Genomic DNA, 17,663 nt, shown 5'->3' on the forward strand with positions numbered 1-17,663 from the left:
TCTGTTTGATTATATGTGTTAGGTGGAACAGCTACTTCTCTCAGTCTTAAAAGAGTATCCTTGTATAGAAGATGACTCTTTTCATTCAGCCTTGATCTAACTCTTGGTTGTCTCTTGAACCTTTGTGATTGTCTAACATCCTGATTTATTCTTGATAGGTCCCAGGTGTTGAGGGTGTGCAAAGAACTCTCATTATTCCAGACAGAGAGATCTTATTCAACTCCTAGTTTGAGGCTGATTGGGAGCCAGAAATCTCAGACTGTAGCTTGTGAGGTATGAAAGTATACATTCTGTAGGATATCAGTTATAAACTCTTCTAGCCTCAAGACTAAGTGATTTGGAGGTACACCTTGGATGACTGTTACAAAAACCAAAACTCCAGATGATTATATAGGCTTCTTTCTGGGCGATAACAGCAAGTTATGGCTAAGCTTAGGAAGAGCAAAAGACATTCCCCAAAAGTACTTCCATAGCCTTTATATTGGTGAAACTCCAGGACAAGTAAATAGATCTTTTTCACAGGAAAACGGGATGTGTTTCAGGCTACTGTCTCTGCTGTGCCATATTGATAGTAACCTGCCAGGAATTGTTTCTCTGATTGTTACAATCCCATGGGACTCAGGAATGCAAGCCTCCCTGGCTACCAGAGCCAGGCAATTTAGAAGAGTCTCTTATTTGGTCTGTGCATGCCTACTGGTTTTATCAAGGCAGCTGGAGAATGCAGGGGTGGAGCTTTGGCCATAGGAGAGTGTAGGAACCATGTGTGCCTGTGGGCTTCAGCAGGATAGCAGAAGAGTATGGGAACTGTGTGTGCTTACCTATGCTAGCCAGGTAGAGGGAGAGTGCAAATATGATGCCCACCAACACCTCCATCCAGAAGAAAGTCTCTGCAGATCCCTGCTCTTCCAGTAGACTCTTTAAGATTAGCAAGTGGATCTCCACAAGTAGTCTAGGCACTTTTTAAACTGTTGCTTTAGAACTGCGCTCTTTGGAAACTGAGTCTGCATGTTTGAGTCCTTTAAAAGTGGTATCAGTTCCAAGATCTATCTATCTATCTATCTATCTATCTATTTATTTATTTGACAGAGAGAGATAGGGAGCACAAGTAGGCAGAGTGGCTCCATGCCAGGATTCTGGGATCATGACCTGAGCCAAAGGTAGCTACTTAACTGACTGAGCCTCCCAGGCATCCTCTTGGTATCAGTTTCAAATCTTCTTCACCTTTGTTTCCCCCATCTGTCCTCACCCTGCACACACACACACATACACACACACACACACACACACACACACACACACACAAAAGTGCTATGTTTCCTTTAGCCCTTGGAATCTCCTGGATGTAAGCCCCATTGGTTTTCAAAGCTAGACATTTTAGGGGATCATCTCTCCAGAGCTCATCTCAAGGGTTGGGGTGTCTGTTATAAGGTACAAAACATTTGCTCCTTAGAGAGATTTCATATTTGAGATCCCTCCTGATGGTAGTTCACTGTGCCAAAAGTAGGATTCTGGGTGAGAGAATGTCTGTTTCTCCTACCTGTCTTCATGTAGCCCTTTTACTCATTGTTATGGAGGAGCTATTTGGTCTCTTTTCAGGTGTCTTTCAGAGGGGGTTGCTCCCTATAGCGCTGTATATTCAGCTCATTCATGGGAGGAGGTGAGCTCAGGCTCTTCCTATGCAACCATCTTGGAACACCCTCAACATTCATTTTAATGGGGACAAAAAAAACAGTTATTTTTGTTATTGTTTGTTCCTGGTAAATAAATAATGAGAAATGTTTTTTGGTTGGCCGTATACTGGTGACTTAAATTGTGGTAGCCATTATGGTCTCACCAACTTGGTAGTCAAATGTAATCATGCAAGAGTTTGCTACAATCTCAGACCATCCAATGAAGTGAGTGGCTGTGTCAACTTCTCTAGTATAGTAGACAGCTCACTCTAGCCTTGACTCTACCACCTGCTCCTATGCCATTACCAACTGAGTGAGAAAAATCTAAGAAATCTAAGTTTCTTCACAAGAGTATATAGGTTCTACCATCCACCAAGTTTCCACTGAAATACAGAAATGGCAGTAAATTGCTTGCACTGGGGGTCCTGAGGGTTGTACCTTGTCCTGTAGGGCGGATTCTATGTTAAGGTCAGTGCAAGAGAGCTTTGACACTAGTAAACACAGCAGAGAGTTGGATAACAAGGGAATTTCCAAAGGAATGAGGTAAAAAGCTCTGACATAAGTTTTCTCAGGAATTTCTAATCACGTAGGCAAGGAATGCCCATTATTTGCACAGAAGTGTAATCAACAGGGGGTTTCTAAAATTAGACTCACTTGGGCTCTAATGAGAGCACAGGCAGAGAAGCAGCATGAAGCCCTTGCAGAGTCCTTATAATACCCCTGGTAGCTCACTCAGTTCCAAGTACCTGCTGCCTGGGCCAGGGAACTACTCTCAAAACACCATCTTGAGAAATCCCCATGTCAGCCTAATCAGAAGTAGCAATTTACTAAAGAATGTGGATCAGTTTAAAAAATCCATCTCCTCTTTACTGAGCATAATTCTATTATTTTTTTTAAACTATAAGATAAGAAACAAGCTAACAAAAGTCATTCTATTTGTAACATGCTCTTCTAGTCCTTAATGTTTACAAAATACATCTTGGCAGTGTTCCAAATATCGCTGCAACCAAGAGAAGGAAGAAAGAAAAGAAGGAATACAGAAAAAGAGAGAGGGAGGGAGTATGAAAGCAAAAAAGGGAGAGAAGGAGGTCAAAAGAAGAAAAAATGATGAAAACTGCATGACTTCAGAAAACTGATCAGATAAAGCAACAACCCAACTCTACAGGCAGCTTTCAAAATATGTCAGTGTGCCACACTGAGATTCCTCAGCGGGAAGCAAGTCACAGAGGCACTAAAACTCAACTACCTTCAAATAAATTTATTAAACCATTTTTATCTTTATCCATAGGAAAGAAAAAAAAATCTAAATCAGCTACCTTTAGGAAAATATATTAAACTAATTTGTTTTAACACCAACACAGCAGGGAAAGCCAAAATAAAACTGTGACCAGAAAATAAACGAGCCCCACGGTGGGAAAAGAAAGGAGACAAGGAAAAGACAAAAGCAGTCTATCATTAAAAAGGAGAAGAAAACAAGTAGAGGTAACCTTGAAAATAACTGCAATTTTTGTATTTCATGAAAATTACATGATTGTGCTTTTAGGAGAAAATATTTATTCAGCATGTTGGTTTACTTACACACATTCTATTCTGTTTGTGATTGTGAGCTCGTATTCATAAATTGCCTTTACTAAGCCATTCTTTTCATACCATTGCCTGTTTCGCCAGTGCTACACTTATCTTATTTTGGAAATGTATGTATCTTGGTGTAATATCTCAGTTACCATTATAAAAGTATCTCAACATAGTGTTTTCTTCACATAGTAATTGGAACTGTAGATTCAGGGTTGTACTTAGTGATGCCAATGAAAGCTTCTGGAGTTGGTGGTAGGGGAGAAAGGGTCTGTTATAGACCATGAAGGAAATAATGTGTGTGTGCATTTTAGGCTGTATTAATATAAAAATTATTGGCATACATATATATTAAAGACATTTGGTCTATAGGAGTACCTGTGTAATACTAAACTACTAGAACTTTTTAAAAAATAAAGTCTAAATTGTTCCCTTTATTTATGAATGTATGTGTGTATGTATGTATGTATGTATGTATTTATTTTAAGTTTTTATTTGACAGAGAAAGAGAGTGAGCACAAGCAGGGGGAGCAGCAGAGGGAAAGGGAGAAGCAGACTCCCCAGTAAGCAGGGAGCCTGATGCAGGACTCGATCCCAGGACCCTGAGATCATGACCTGAGGTGAAGGCAGATACTTAACCTACTGAGCCACCCGGGTGCCCCATAAACTGGTCCCTATAATTGACATCTGTATTTTTATTTTCTCCAATTTTCTTATGTTTCATTTTCAGGAATAGAAAATAGTCCATATTGCTGTTCTTGAATACAGTGTTCATATTTCTTTAGGAGAAATTCTGGTGGTATTTCTGTTACTCTACCTATTGAATCACTGGTGAAGAACCAGGATCATCAAAAAATCTTAGATATATTATAAATTATTTTATCATCAGCCTTCACTCCACAATAATTCTGAATCATTTTCTCTTTGATTTGTCACCTGTTATCTAATTGACTTAACAGTGTTTCATGATATATGAACCCCTAGCATTTGATGTTCTACTGAATGATGTAGATATATGCCAGAATTGATGGGATAAATCTGCAACTAAATAAGTTGTCATCATCTCATAAAGAACTAGTCTCTGGTTAGCAAGAATTCACAGTGGTTCTATATAATGCTGTTATAATGTTTAGATAATTTCAATGTTAATACTTCAGTGGCTTGGGATACCTGGGTGGCTCAGTTGGTTAAACAGCTGCCTTCAGCTCAGGTCATGATCCCAGCGTCCTGAGATCGAGTCCCATATCGGGCTCCTTCCTAGGCAGGGAGCCTGATTCTTCCTCTGCCTCTGCCTGCCTGTGCTTTCTTTCTCTCTCTCTCTCTCTCTCTCGAACAAATAAGTAATTAAAAAAATCTTTAAACAACAACAACAACTTCAGTGGCTTGATGGAGACATAAATTCTTGCATGGGGGATGGTCTGTGTCTTAGTTGAATCGGGCTGTTATAACAAAGCACCATAGACTGGATTGCTTATAAACAACAGAAATTTATTTCACACAGTTTTGGAGGTTTGAGCTCAGGATGCCAGCATGGTCAAGTTCTAGTGAAGGCTGTCTTCCAAGATGCAGACTACTGACTCTCTTGTCACATGGCAAAAGCATAGAAAGGAAGCAAGCCCTCTCCTGGCTCTTATAAGGACACTAACCCCATTCATGAGGGCTTCACCCTTATGACCTCATCTTGTCCTCATTTCTTCCCAAGAGTCCCAACTCCTAAAATCATCACACTGGGGATTAGGATTTCAGTGAATTTTGGGAAAACCCCAACAGTCCAGAACAGCCTACCTAATGATGGATTATTTTTTAGATCTTTCCTGCATGATATTTACCCATCTATAATTTCTAGCCTTATAAATTAAACATGATCATTATCATATACTCAAGACAGTTTAGAGATGGGTATAGGCTATACAGCCACAATCTTTCATCCAAAACCCTTTCAGACAAGTGTTTTAAAGTTCAGAAGTTTCCAAAGTCTAGGACTATAATGGTAAACATATATTGGATGTGATATAAAACCCACATGGGGTTCTATATGAGCACCTAATCATCAAAGATGGTAATTTCAGCAAAATGGTGGATGTTTACAGTCAAGGGAATGTGGTATTTTGTTTTTGATTTTGAGTTGTTTTCTGATTAGAATTGATAGACAATATATTCCTAAAATAAGAGATAGTGATCTTTAAAGGTTTATTTTATGTAGTCACCATCAGTTGTTAAGAACATTACCTTATATACCTTTGAAAAGAAAAGGTCTTCTAGTTCTCCTATTACCTAATGCATGTTTTTAAAATAAGCCTTTTATTCTTGAAGTTGTAGCTTAACAGAGCTCCCTGTTTCTTAGACATTAAAATTATTTTTGTACATTTAGCAACAGAGCTTGTTGACACTGTAGATATGGCTTCTAAATTGTGTATTTTGTTCATGCTAATGTAGAAGAGGGAATATAAGCAAAATAAATGGCTTGAGGCCTTTCCCCCCAAAAGATGGATGTTTATAAAGTATGAAATACAGTGACTATAGTTAACTTCCTTTCAGTTGAGGTCACATCTTACTGCTGAATTAGTTTGGGTCAGTTCTAGGTTTTCCTATAAAGTGAATTACATGGAAAATTATATCAGTTTTCAGAGATGTTTGGATTTGGGAAATATGGATTATGAATTGTGGGTGTTTACTAACTCTGATGGATATGCATGGAAAAGGAGTTTACTTATTGAACATTTGTGATTCAGCAACAGATTAAGAAAGTTTACCTTCATTATATCATATAATCATCACATCAAATCCTCAAAGACGTATATGAATCATTATATCTGAATAAGTTATTTGTCTCAAAAATGGAGCCTCTACCCAAACCCCAGAAACCAAGTTCTGGCCCTAAATCCTTTCTGTCTGCCAGAACAGCTATTCTATGCTCCTGAGAACATTCTCACTTGGTTGTATTCCTTTTATATTTATTAGGGTACCCAGAACAACGTTAAGATTCCAATAAATACTCAGTAAATATCAACTGTTTATTAACTAGCTATAGCCATTGGATAGTTCTGGGCTTTTATGGAACTATGTCTATTTCAGTCCAATTTTATTTAGACCCACACGGTCAGCAAGCCAAACTTTAAACAATAACGTTTTTGGAGACTTAATAAGTATCACTTTTTACAAACTGTTAGTGCAGCTGTAACACGCATAAAGTGGAGAGAATAAGCATATAAAAGAACCTATAAAACTCCAGAAATGTTTAAGTAAATTTATACATACACTTAACGGGTTATATGGACAATAGCAAATGACATATCCAGAGCTCTTTAAAATGAAATAATTATTCAAGACATGAAAAATAAAGCATATTAACCCTCTAAAGGCTCTCAAAAGGCACATGACTTCTAAAGTAAAAATCAACTTATTGATTTATGACTGAAGTATTTTTAGTAATTTTTACTCAGAATTTTATAACTTCCACTTTTCACCTATATACTAAGCTTTTTCAGAGCTCCCTCTACTGTTCAAATGTGAACATACCTATTGAAATTTACTGAGGAAGGTAATCTGGTTTAGAAACATGTATTCTGCTGAAGATATATTTATAATTTGAGCAGGAATAATATCTTCAGTCAGAAATGTGAATTTCACTCTGTGTCTTTTGAAAGTCATCTATAAAATACATGGATTTATAAATATGCTCATTTCAAAATTCTACCTCTGTCCCCAGCTTATCAATAAATCTCTCATTTTCTTACTCAATTTGTATGACAGAACTCCTTGTAAAGAACATAATGAGAAACATCCTAAAGTTTACATAGTGGAAATTAAAGGAGACTTAAACTACTGTCTGCTTCTTAACTCCAGAAGGTGAGCAATATATCATGTTTGCATAAATGATGTGAAATTATGTAAGGTCTTTTCATCTTTAGAATATTTGAAGACTTACAGTTCCTGAGTGAGTTAAATAAATGTTAAGCATTATCCAGGTTTATGAAAAAGAAACCCTGAAATACTAAAACAGCATTAAGTCCAGAAAATAAAGTGTTATCAAAGGCAAATTTATATGCTCTTAATCAAATTAGATGTTGTGAGGTGTCTGATCTCAGAAGCTAAGCAGGGTTGGGCCTGGTTAGTACTTGGATGGGAGATATTATGAGACAGAGTTTACCTTATCAGAATTAATACAGTGAGTGGGAATGTTTCTTATTATTGGGGTAATGTATAAATTTCAGACTGCTCCTTACTTTAAACTATAGAATTTTCCAGAATATGATTAAATCATAAACACTAAAATATGAAGTCATAAAATATATTTTCAATAAAATACCAATAGTAGCTACGGGACTTGGAGATTTTTTGTACCAAGATACTGAGAAACAAAATGGTAATTAATTCCATGAATAGAATCAAGGTGCAAAGCCCCAATTAAGATAATGATAGAGTTTATTAATTCAATAATTCAAAAGACAAAGTGCAATAAGATAAAGCTTAGTAGCTAAGAACATACATTAGGTACATATTTTTTCTAATGAATTCATATTTAACATTACATAATTAATTAGTCAGGAAATACCAGGAAACTTTAAGTGAAATTATACCAGTTTGTAGACAGAATAAGTAATTTATAGCTGCTATCTCCATTTTAGGAACAGGAAAAACAATCTTTTTTTTTCACATTTCAGAAGGCTAATATTCTTTAAATCAGCAGTGAAATCATTTATATATTCCTACATATATATATATATATATATATATATATATTCTTAAGATTTTTGAAAGCTCAGAGATAAGAGTCCTATCCTGCAAAATACAGTCACAGAGATGTTATAGACCTTAAGAAGTGATATTGTGGACTCTGGGTATTTAATTGACATGTTTTAAGTAAAAGAAAATGGTAAAAGTTGGGGTATGTGAACACCTGTTTGTTTAGCAAATGCTCACGTGCCAAATACTGCTTTAAACACTTCATATGCATACAAATAGAAACTTACTGAAACCTCCTAACAGGTAAGTACTATCATTATCCTCCTTTTATAGGTAAGAATACTAAAACAGAGAATTAAAAAAAAAATGTCATAGCTAGAAGTTAGGGAAGCTGATATTTAAACCTGGGCATGTAGCTTCAGAGGTTCTGCCTTCAAGCACATTATTATGCTCATATCTTTTTAGTTCTACCTGGGAAAAGGTAGATTTTGTACTAAATCAAGGGGCTGGAATTGGATCAGTGTGAACTCGGGGGTTTGGTCCTGGTGCTAACCAGAGGAAGATAAGCAACGCACTGTTTTTCATCCCCTCTGTTTCAGTCAAAATCCCATTTATTTGAACAATGTGCTTAAACAATAAATAGGAAGGTTAGTCTGATGTCTAAAATGTTCATAGATGTTCTCACTGACCACCTATTGGTATCCTTATGTAAATTCTTAGTGTCCTCAAAAAGCACAAAATTTTGTGGGTACATAGGAAGGCAAAATTTTGTGTGTTAATAGATACACACATTTCAGCAGAAAGACTCCATAACTTTCTCTGGATCACAGACTGATATATGAACCAAAATGGTTAAGAATCACAAAAAGCAAATTCTTGCCCAAAGAGCATCTCCATCCACTTTTTTTTTTTTTTTCTTTCCATCCACTTTCTTGATTCTGTAACTTGTCTTCCTTTCCTCAGGGCACACCAAAGTGTATTATTCTTTGAACACAATATATATACAATCTTAGAATTCAAAATCCAAGCTGCTTTCCCAGGTCTTTCTCCACTGACTCCCTTACCCTCCCTTTGTCCTTCTGCTCTTTTGAATCCCTGTCTCTTTATTTGTGCAGTAGAATTCCAAAAATCTCATGGTTTGGTGGTCCTAGTGGGTGGCAGGGGGGTGGGGTGGGGACTGGGTGTTTGTTTTAAATATTAAGATAATTTATTTAATTTAGCACCTAGATGTTACCTGGGACAGGGGAAGTATTAACTGTTCCTTTTGTATAGTTCCAAGGCTATGTCCTGGAAATCAAGCAAATCTGGATTCAGATCTTCCTTCTTTTGTGTATCAACTATGTGATTTGGGCAATTTGCCCAATTATCTTTAAGACTCAGTTTCTTCTACCAGCTGAGTATGATAATAGCTACTTAACTGGGTAGTGTTGACAAATCAACTTAATTTTATCTACATGTGCCCTTTTGAAGTTCTACCAAGCATCCTCAAACACTTCACTTGTGAGTCAGCTGATGTCCTAGGGAATTGTAAGTTTGTTTGATTTTGTATTGATCAGGGCCAGACTGTAAAGTTAGATGTTAACTTTTAGAAGATAGATAAGTAACTCATGATTTCTGTCTACTGGAAAAGATAACCCCAAAGGTTACATTTTTATTGCCCAATAGGCTGTTAACCAACTTTGTATCTAATATTAACATTATTCCTGGGATTTTTTTTTTCTCTACTGACTTCATGTTAAGCAGCCTGTTTTACTCTCTTCTGAATGGACTTTGTCATTTTGCCACTTCCCTGATTTATTCATTAATATGTATAGATATATACTACAGGAACTGCTCATATATATTTTTTCAAGCGTCAGTTTTAAACTGTGTACCTTCATGTAAGTAGCTAAGTAAGTAAAATTATTTGGTTACTTCATTCCCTGGGCACTTTCTGAAATAATTCCCTGGACACATGGAGATACTCTTGCTCTCTTCACACATAAATTGCCCTATACAAGCTTTTCCTCATCCTCTTTGGCCTAGTTTTAAGTGTTTTCTCCTTCAACAAGTCTTAACTAATTCCACAAATCAGAAGTGACTGGTCTCTGTGTTCCCACAGCATTTTCTTTGTCATTGAAATTAATCATGGTTATTTGTGTACGTTTCTCTCTCCCTGATGAACTGGAGTGTATTTGAGAGCAGAGATTGTATCTTATTCATCATTTAACACACACCAATTCCTACACTGTGCTTTTGTCCTAGCAAATAGAGAACAGTAACTACTTGTTTATTAGAGTTAGGCATGAAAAACAATGAAATGAATCAATTAAACTTATTAAATTATTCAGATTGGGGGGATAGCATGATAAAATAAGATAATTTATCACCAGTAAAATAGAGTAAAAAGGCACAAAGGTTCATTTACGCTGCAATCACATAGATTTGTACGGCTCTAATTACTGATCGTTAATAAGAAAAAGAACATAGAAAGTAAACTTATTCTGGAGATTATTCTCTTTATATACTATACGACTTCTAATTCCGTAAAAACTCAATGATGTTAGCAAGAGTCTGTTTTTATTACCTAAAAGAGCATTCCCTTTATAGCTTCAAGTTATAGAATAAGAGGAAGAAATCATTTTAATATTGATTACTCATCGACAAACCTATCATTACTGACTGTATAATAAGTGATAAATCACATCCCTTATGCATACTATTTTTTGCTTGTCTATAAAATTAAAACATACCCCCCCTTCCTATCATGGGAAAACATTGTGACTATGAGCTGTGCTGAATTTCCTTGAGCTTTGAGGAGGAATGCATTATATGTACCTGCGTAATAGAATTTGCCTTCTCAAACTTTAATGTGTATACAGATCTCCAGGAGGTCTTGTTACCATGTGGATTTGAAATTAGAATGTCTAGAGTGGCACCGGGAGATTCTGCGAGTCTCATAAGCTCCCAGGTGCTGCCAGTGCTGCTAATTCAAGGCCCGTACTTAGAGGGGCAGGATTCTAGAACCCACTTAAAAACTGAACTTCCTCTAGGATGTTAGTTTTGTTCTAATTCATCTTTCAAAATTAGACCTTAGTCTATACATTTGCTAGGGGTAAAAAACTATTATTTTATCTCTTGCTCAGTGAAAATGGGAGGAAAAAGAAAACTTACCTTACAGAAAATAGGATTAGAAACTCTGAAAAATTCAGTATTTTGATATTGATCCAACTTTAATAATTTCTTTTTCTCCTTTCTGTACATCTTTAATATGCAGTGCAATACAGAAGGTCATTTAAAGATGGAAAATACATAGAGTTAAACTCCATATTTGCTTCTCTCCAAATTCTTTAAAATAGATTCTTATATTATTATTATTTCCAGTTAGTAAACATAGGGTTTTTATATTATTATTATTTCCAGTTAGTAAACAATGCTTTATTTTTAACACTCAACATAATGAGTTCCATAATAATACTAAAACAACTATGTATTTTCATGATACCCTGTAATCACCATGGTAATTATGTTATTTTTTTTTTTGACTGAGATATTTTCAAATCCTTAGTGCAAAAAGTGGAAGAATTTAGAATGCATTAAATTATATTTATAAACGATAAGAATTGCAACATGGAATTTATGTAAAACCTTTTTAGGTATATCTAACCAGAATTTTACCATGTGCCATATGTGTGCTAACCATGCATTGTTAATTCATGTGTGGATTATGTTTGAATGGAGGAATTATTATATTTGAAAAATATCTGTCATGACAAGCACCATGCTCCACATTCACTCGCTTTTGAATTACTAAGTCAATAACAGTATAGCATGCAAATGATATGCAGTGGCACACATTAACATCATGTACTAATATGAATTCTTAGAAGATATGAGCTGCAACAGCATCAGCCTGCTCACAACATGTATTTCTTTACATGGAAGATGGATTTATGGATAATATAATACTCTCACTACTGGCAATTCTCAAATGCAAGTCTTGAGACTGTGACCCCATATAATCTTTAAATCCAATCAGTTTGTCCTGTTTTAATCTAATTTTCTAGCTCTGCAAAGCATTCCATTTTGTCAGTGGACCACATATCATTGATGTACTATTGGTATAATCACAAATCAGGAAGACTATACTTTACCAAGATCTTAAAAGCTTTCAAAAGCTCGTTGAGGATAGGAGCTTATTTTTAAGTCTCATTTTAGGAAAGAGTATTTGTAACCCTTTATCTTTGATGTATTTTTTTGTTCTTATTTTTATGGTTTATCTAAATCACTTTCAAATGCATTCATTCATTAGTTTCATATTTATTAATTAGTGGCTATATACCATGAACTCTGCTAAATACTGTTTACATAACAAGGAGTAAAATGGATACCAGGCCATATTGTAAATTGGCTCACAATCTAGGGGGGTTTATAGACAAGGAAGCAAACAAATACACGAGGGCGCCCTTTAGAGCAGGAGCTTATAATTGCAGGAAGCTACTGGATGGCCTCGGATACTTGGAGGGAGGTGGATCTAAGAGTCTTTCCAGAGAGGGGCGCCTGGGTGGCTCAGTGGGTTAAAGCCTCTGCCTTCGGCTCGGGTCATGATCCCAGCGTCCTGGGATCGAGCCCCGCATCGAGCCCCGCATCGAGCCCCGCATCGAGCCCCGCATCGGGCTCTCTGCTCAGCAGGGAGCCTGCTTCCTCCCTTCTCTTTCTGTCTGCCTACTTGTGATCTGTCTGTCAAATAAATAAATAAAATCTTTAAAAAAAAAAAAAAAGAGTCTTTCCAGAGAGAAATGTTTCTAAGCAGTAAGTTGGAAAGAATATTGGGGGTTAGCTAAGCAGTAAGTTGGAAAGAAGTAAGTTGGAAAGAATATTGGGGGTTAGCTGAGGGAGGAAATGGCAAGTGGAGCAGAGGTTATTTCAAGCAGGGTTATTTCAAGGGCGTGCAGAGGCCGGAAGCAAGAGAGAGCAAGGTAGAGTCTGGGGAGAGGGAGAGAATACTGGTGAGGTGATAGATTTATCCTAAGAGCAAATTGGGAACCATTAAAAGAGGCTTTAAATGGGGAACGTACATGGTCAGGTTTGAGTTTTAGACAGAATGCTCTGGCTGTGGGATGGAGGATGATGTGCAAGGAAGCTGATAATGGCAGTGGAGGGGATCCAGGAACCAGACCAAAGGAGTCAAAAGGAGACACAACCAACCCCAGAGTAAAGTTAAAATTGCCTGAACTTTTCGTTTTCCAGATTATTTCCTCTTTCCTATAGATGCATTTTTTTTTTCCTCTCAGCAAGACCCTGTCCCTTCATTTTGCTTGGTTTTCTGATATTGTTCCCTTTTAAAGGAACACCAGTATTTCCTCCTCCTTCATATGCTTGTGTGGGCACATATGTGCGCATGTGTGCGTGCACACACACACACACACACAATATTGGGGCTTGAAAAATCACATTTCCCAATTTGACTTTTTCGTGTTAGACTACTGACTTGAATTCTGCCTTTGGGTTTTAGTATCCATGTGTCAAATTATGGAATGAAATCCTTTTCAAAGTGTTGTAGCATCAGCGGGATGCTCACTTCAGGTCTAAGGATTAGCCTTGGAGTGAGACCTACTTTTTTTTTTCCCACTGATTTTATCTTGGTCCACAGTGGTATCTAGAATGATCTATTATATGACATTATTTCTATTTGATTTGGTCCAAAGTAATAACTTAGATAAAACATCCAGATGGGTCTGTAAGTTAGGATATTTAAAATATTTGAGGGATTAGAGATCAAAGCCCCAAATTAGATTTAAAAATAGTTCATATGATCTCAAACAAGGCACTCTACCTTTATCTGTAAAAGGAGTTGGAAAGCAGAGTCAGTTTTATAGAGTAAAAATAAGGAACACTGATAAAAGTCTCTTGTCAAGTGTTCCATAAGGTAGAAAGTTTGCCAGCAGGGGGAGACTACCTAACTGATCTTCAGGTGAATTTGGTAGTCACTAGTTAGCTGCAAGGGGATAAGCAAACAATTTGGGGACATCTCAGAAGAGAAAGAATTAGTCAATATTCAGTTTCCTGGAACAAGTGGGGATCACGAGGGTGCTGTTTTGTGGTCAAATCGTCCTTACTGAGGGAGGGAGCTGTCTTGACAAAAACATTCTCATGGAAATGGGATCAAGTAATTTACTCTTTGTTGGGAAATCTTTTAAGCCTGATAGAACCCTTGAGTGTTCCTGGTGTGTTGTTCATCATGTTGAATCTACCAAATATCCCTTCTTTAATTTTCTTATGATTGAATATTATTATCATTTTTATGAATGGATACTTTTAAATTTTTCATTGATTAATGATCACAACTTTTTTTCTATTATCCATTTCTTTCCTCCATTATCATTGAAATAGTATTATCAAAGTGTAAGGATGGGAGGAAATTAAGATATGAATAATTCCTACATCCGTTCCTTTGGAATTTAGGCAACAGTAGATTATGCTCCTCATATTCCTATCTATTTTAATGCCCCAATAGAAGTTACAGAATCTACTTCTGAATATAAATCCCCAGTGAGAAATTCTTTAGATCATATTATACAGAAAACTAGAGTAATCTTTTTATTTCTCTTTGAAATTCTATAACCAATCTTTGATAATTACTCTGTAGGAATAATTAACAGTAGGGGTGCCTGGCTGTCTCCGTTGGAAGAGCATGAGATTCTTGATCTCAGGGTCATGAGTTCAAGCCCCATGTTGGGTGTAGAAATTACTAAAAACAAATAAACAAACAAACTTAAAAGATAATAAATAATAAATCAGAAATTGGAATTTTTCACATGGGTGCTGCAATTACAAACCTTGTAAATCTGCAGTAATCGTCTTTGGAAGGAAGGAGAGTGGGAGGGAAGAAGGGAGGAGGATGTGTGGGGAAGAAGGAAATTAAACATGACTTCTTTCTATCCCAGGAAGATGGAAAACAATCTGTTGTTCTTCTTTCTCTTTCTTTCTTTCAGCACTATTTATTTTTTCTTTCTCCAAATTTGTATTTAAATTCCCATTAGTTAAGATAATGTGTACTATTATTTTCATATATTCAGTTTGGAGATTCAACACATAAATACAAGTGCCTTCCTTAATACCTGTCACCTATTTAACCCATCCCCCCACCCACCTCCTTTCCAGTAATCCCTCGCTTATTCTCTACTGTTAAGAATGTGTTTCTTGGTTTGCCTCTCTCTCTTTTTTCCCCTCTGTTCATCTGTTTTGTTTCTTAAGTTCCACATATGAATGAAATCATATGGTCTTTGTCTTCCTCTGACCTATTTTGCTTAGCATAATAGTCTCTAGCTCCAACCATATCATTGTAAATGACAAGATTTCATTCCTTTTTATGGCTGAGTAATATTTCACTACACACACACACACACACACACACACACACACATATATACACACACACACATATACATGCATGTATACCACATATTCTTTATCCATTCATCATCGGATGAAAGACCTAAATGTGAGACAGGAAACCATCGAAATCCTGGAGGAGAACACAGGCAGTAATCTCTTTGACATCAGCTGTAACAAGTTCTTACTAAGTATGTATCCTGAGGCAAGATAAACAAAAGCAAAAATAACTATTGGAACGTCATCAAAATAAAAAAAAAAGCTCTGCACAGTGAAGAAGACAGTCAACATAAATAAGAGGCAACCTACCAAATGGGAGAAGATACTTGCAAATGACATATCTGATAAGTGTTAGTATTCAAAATATATAAAGAACTTATAAAACTCAACACTCAAAACACAAGTAACCCATTAAGAAATGGGCAGAAGATATGAATAGACATTTTTCCAAAGACATCCAGATGGCTAACAGACACAAGAAAAGATCATCAACATCATTCATCGTCAGGGAAATACAAATCAAAACAACAATAAGATATCATCTCACACCTGTCAGAATGGCTAAAATTAACAACACAGGAAACAACAGGTGTTGATTAGGATACAAAGAAAGGGGAACCATCTTACACTGTCAGTGGAAATGCAAACCGGAGCAGCCACTTTGGAAAACATGGAGGTTCCTAAAAAGTTAAAATTAGAACTGTCCTATGACCCAGTAAATGCACTACTAGGTATTTATCCAAAGGACACAAAAATACTAATTCAAAGGGATACATGCTTCCTGATGTTTATAGCAGCATTATCAACAATAGCCAAATTATGGAAGGAGCCCCAAAGTTGCTATTCCTTCTAACAAAACATTGGTATAATTCTCTTCTGAATGGATTATCGTTTAGAAGGTTCATCCATAATCAGAGTAGAATACAATTAGTAAACAAATTTCATGTGCATTATATACCTATATATAATACTACCACACAGTAACTTTTTTTTAACTAAAAATATATTCCTCAACTTTTAAGAAATAAATTAGTAATTTTAGAAAAGACTACCAGAAGAAAACCTTCTATCAGTAAATAAGAGATTTCCTTTTAAATTCCCTTCATCTTCCATACCCATCTTCACTAAATTGGAAGACATAAGAATTTCACGAATTCATAAAAAATTCATTTATGTGAGCTAGGAGATTACATGGCTTCACATTGGAAACCAAAAAATCCTCCTGATACAAGAAAATTTTCAAAATTCAGGTTTTTCTCTTTTTTTCTTTCTTTCTTTTTTTTTCCCCCTTGTACTTTCAGTATTGTCACCACCCAAGCAGGAATCCTCCAAATCAGAGCCAAGCATATTATTGCCTTTAATTAACACTATTGAGTTGTTAGCATATCCAAAAGCACTTTATACATGCTTCAGCCACACCTGAAATATAGCCATCAACACCACATAATAATCACTTTTGTACCTAATCAAATTAGAAGCAATTTAACACTTACTAGAGGTACTGGAAAAGACATCTGGATTGAGGGTTTCAATTTCTGAAGTATGATACTTAGATGCTGGAAGTAAACACACACACACACACACACACACACACACACACAAATAATACTTGTTTAGAGAACCTTAAGCCTTGTCATAATCCATTTTTTCTCAGAAGAAAGCATTACTGTCATTTATTATTATTTGAAGTTTCATTGAATCATAGTTGATCAGATATGATAAACAAACCCTCCTTATTAAGATGCTTCCAAATCCAACAAAGAATATGTCTTTTGTTTAATAACAGCCAATCCCTCCACATTTATTTTAGATTCCTTTTTTCCCTGCTTTCCATAGATTTCATCTGTTGTATTTTCCCTTGCCTACACTTTGAACTTTCCCTTCTTGAAAAGCTAATACATTGTAGAATATTAAGAGCCAAAACCAGAACGAGACTCTAAATCCTGACTCCTTCACTCACCAGTTTGGGACCTTAGACAAATTCATCTTTCTGTGCCCCAGTTTGCTTGTCTTACATGTAAAACAGTAGTAAATATTTCATGGGATTGTCATGAGTATTCAGTAAGTCCATACGGGTGAACATATGGAAGAATTCCCAGCACACAAGAAACTTGAACACTAGTTGTTGTTACTTTTTATTATTACTGAGTCCTTCCCATTAGCATTCAAATCTAATCTGTATTATATATCATCAAATTAAGCTACAGCTTTTTATTATTCTCCTGTGTTTCTATTCTTCTTCCCAACCAAGCCCCCATCAAAGTGGTCTACATAGTCTGGCTTCACTTCTCACCTCCCATTCTCTGTTCCATCTTCTCCTACTACTCCCAGTGCCATTCTGCTTGAATTGCTCTCGTTAAA

The sequence above is a fragment of the Martes martes genome, assembly GCF_963455335.1.
Source record: "Martes martes genome assembly, chromosome: 1".
Taxonomy (NCBI): Eukaryota; Metazoa; Chordata; class Mammalia; order Carnivora; family Mustelidae; genus Martes; species Martes martes.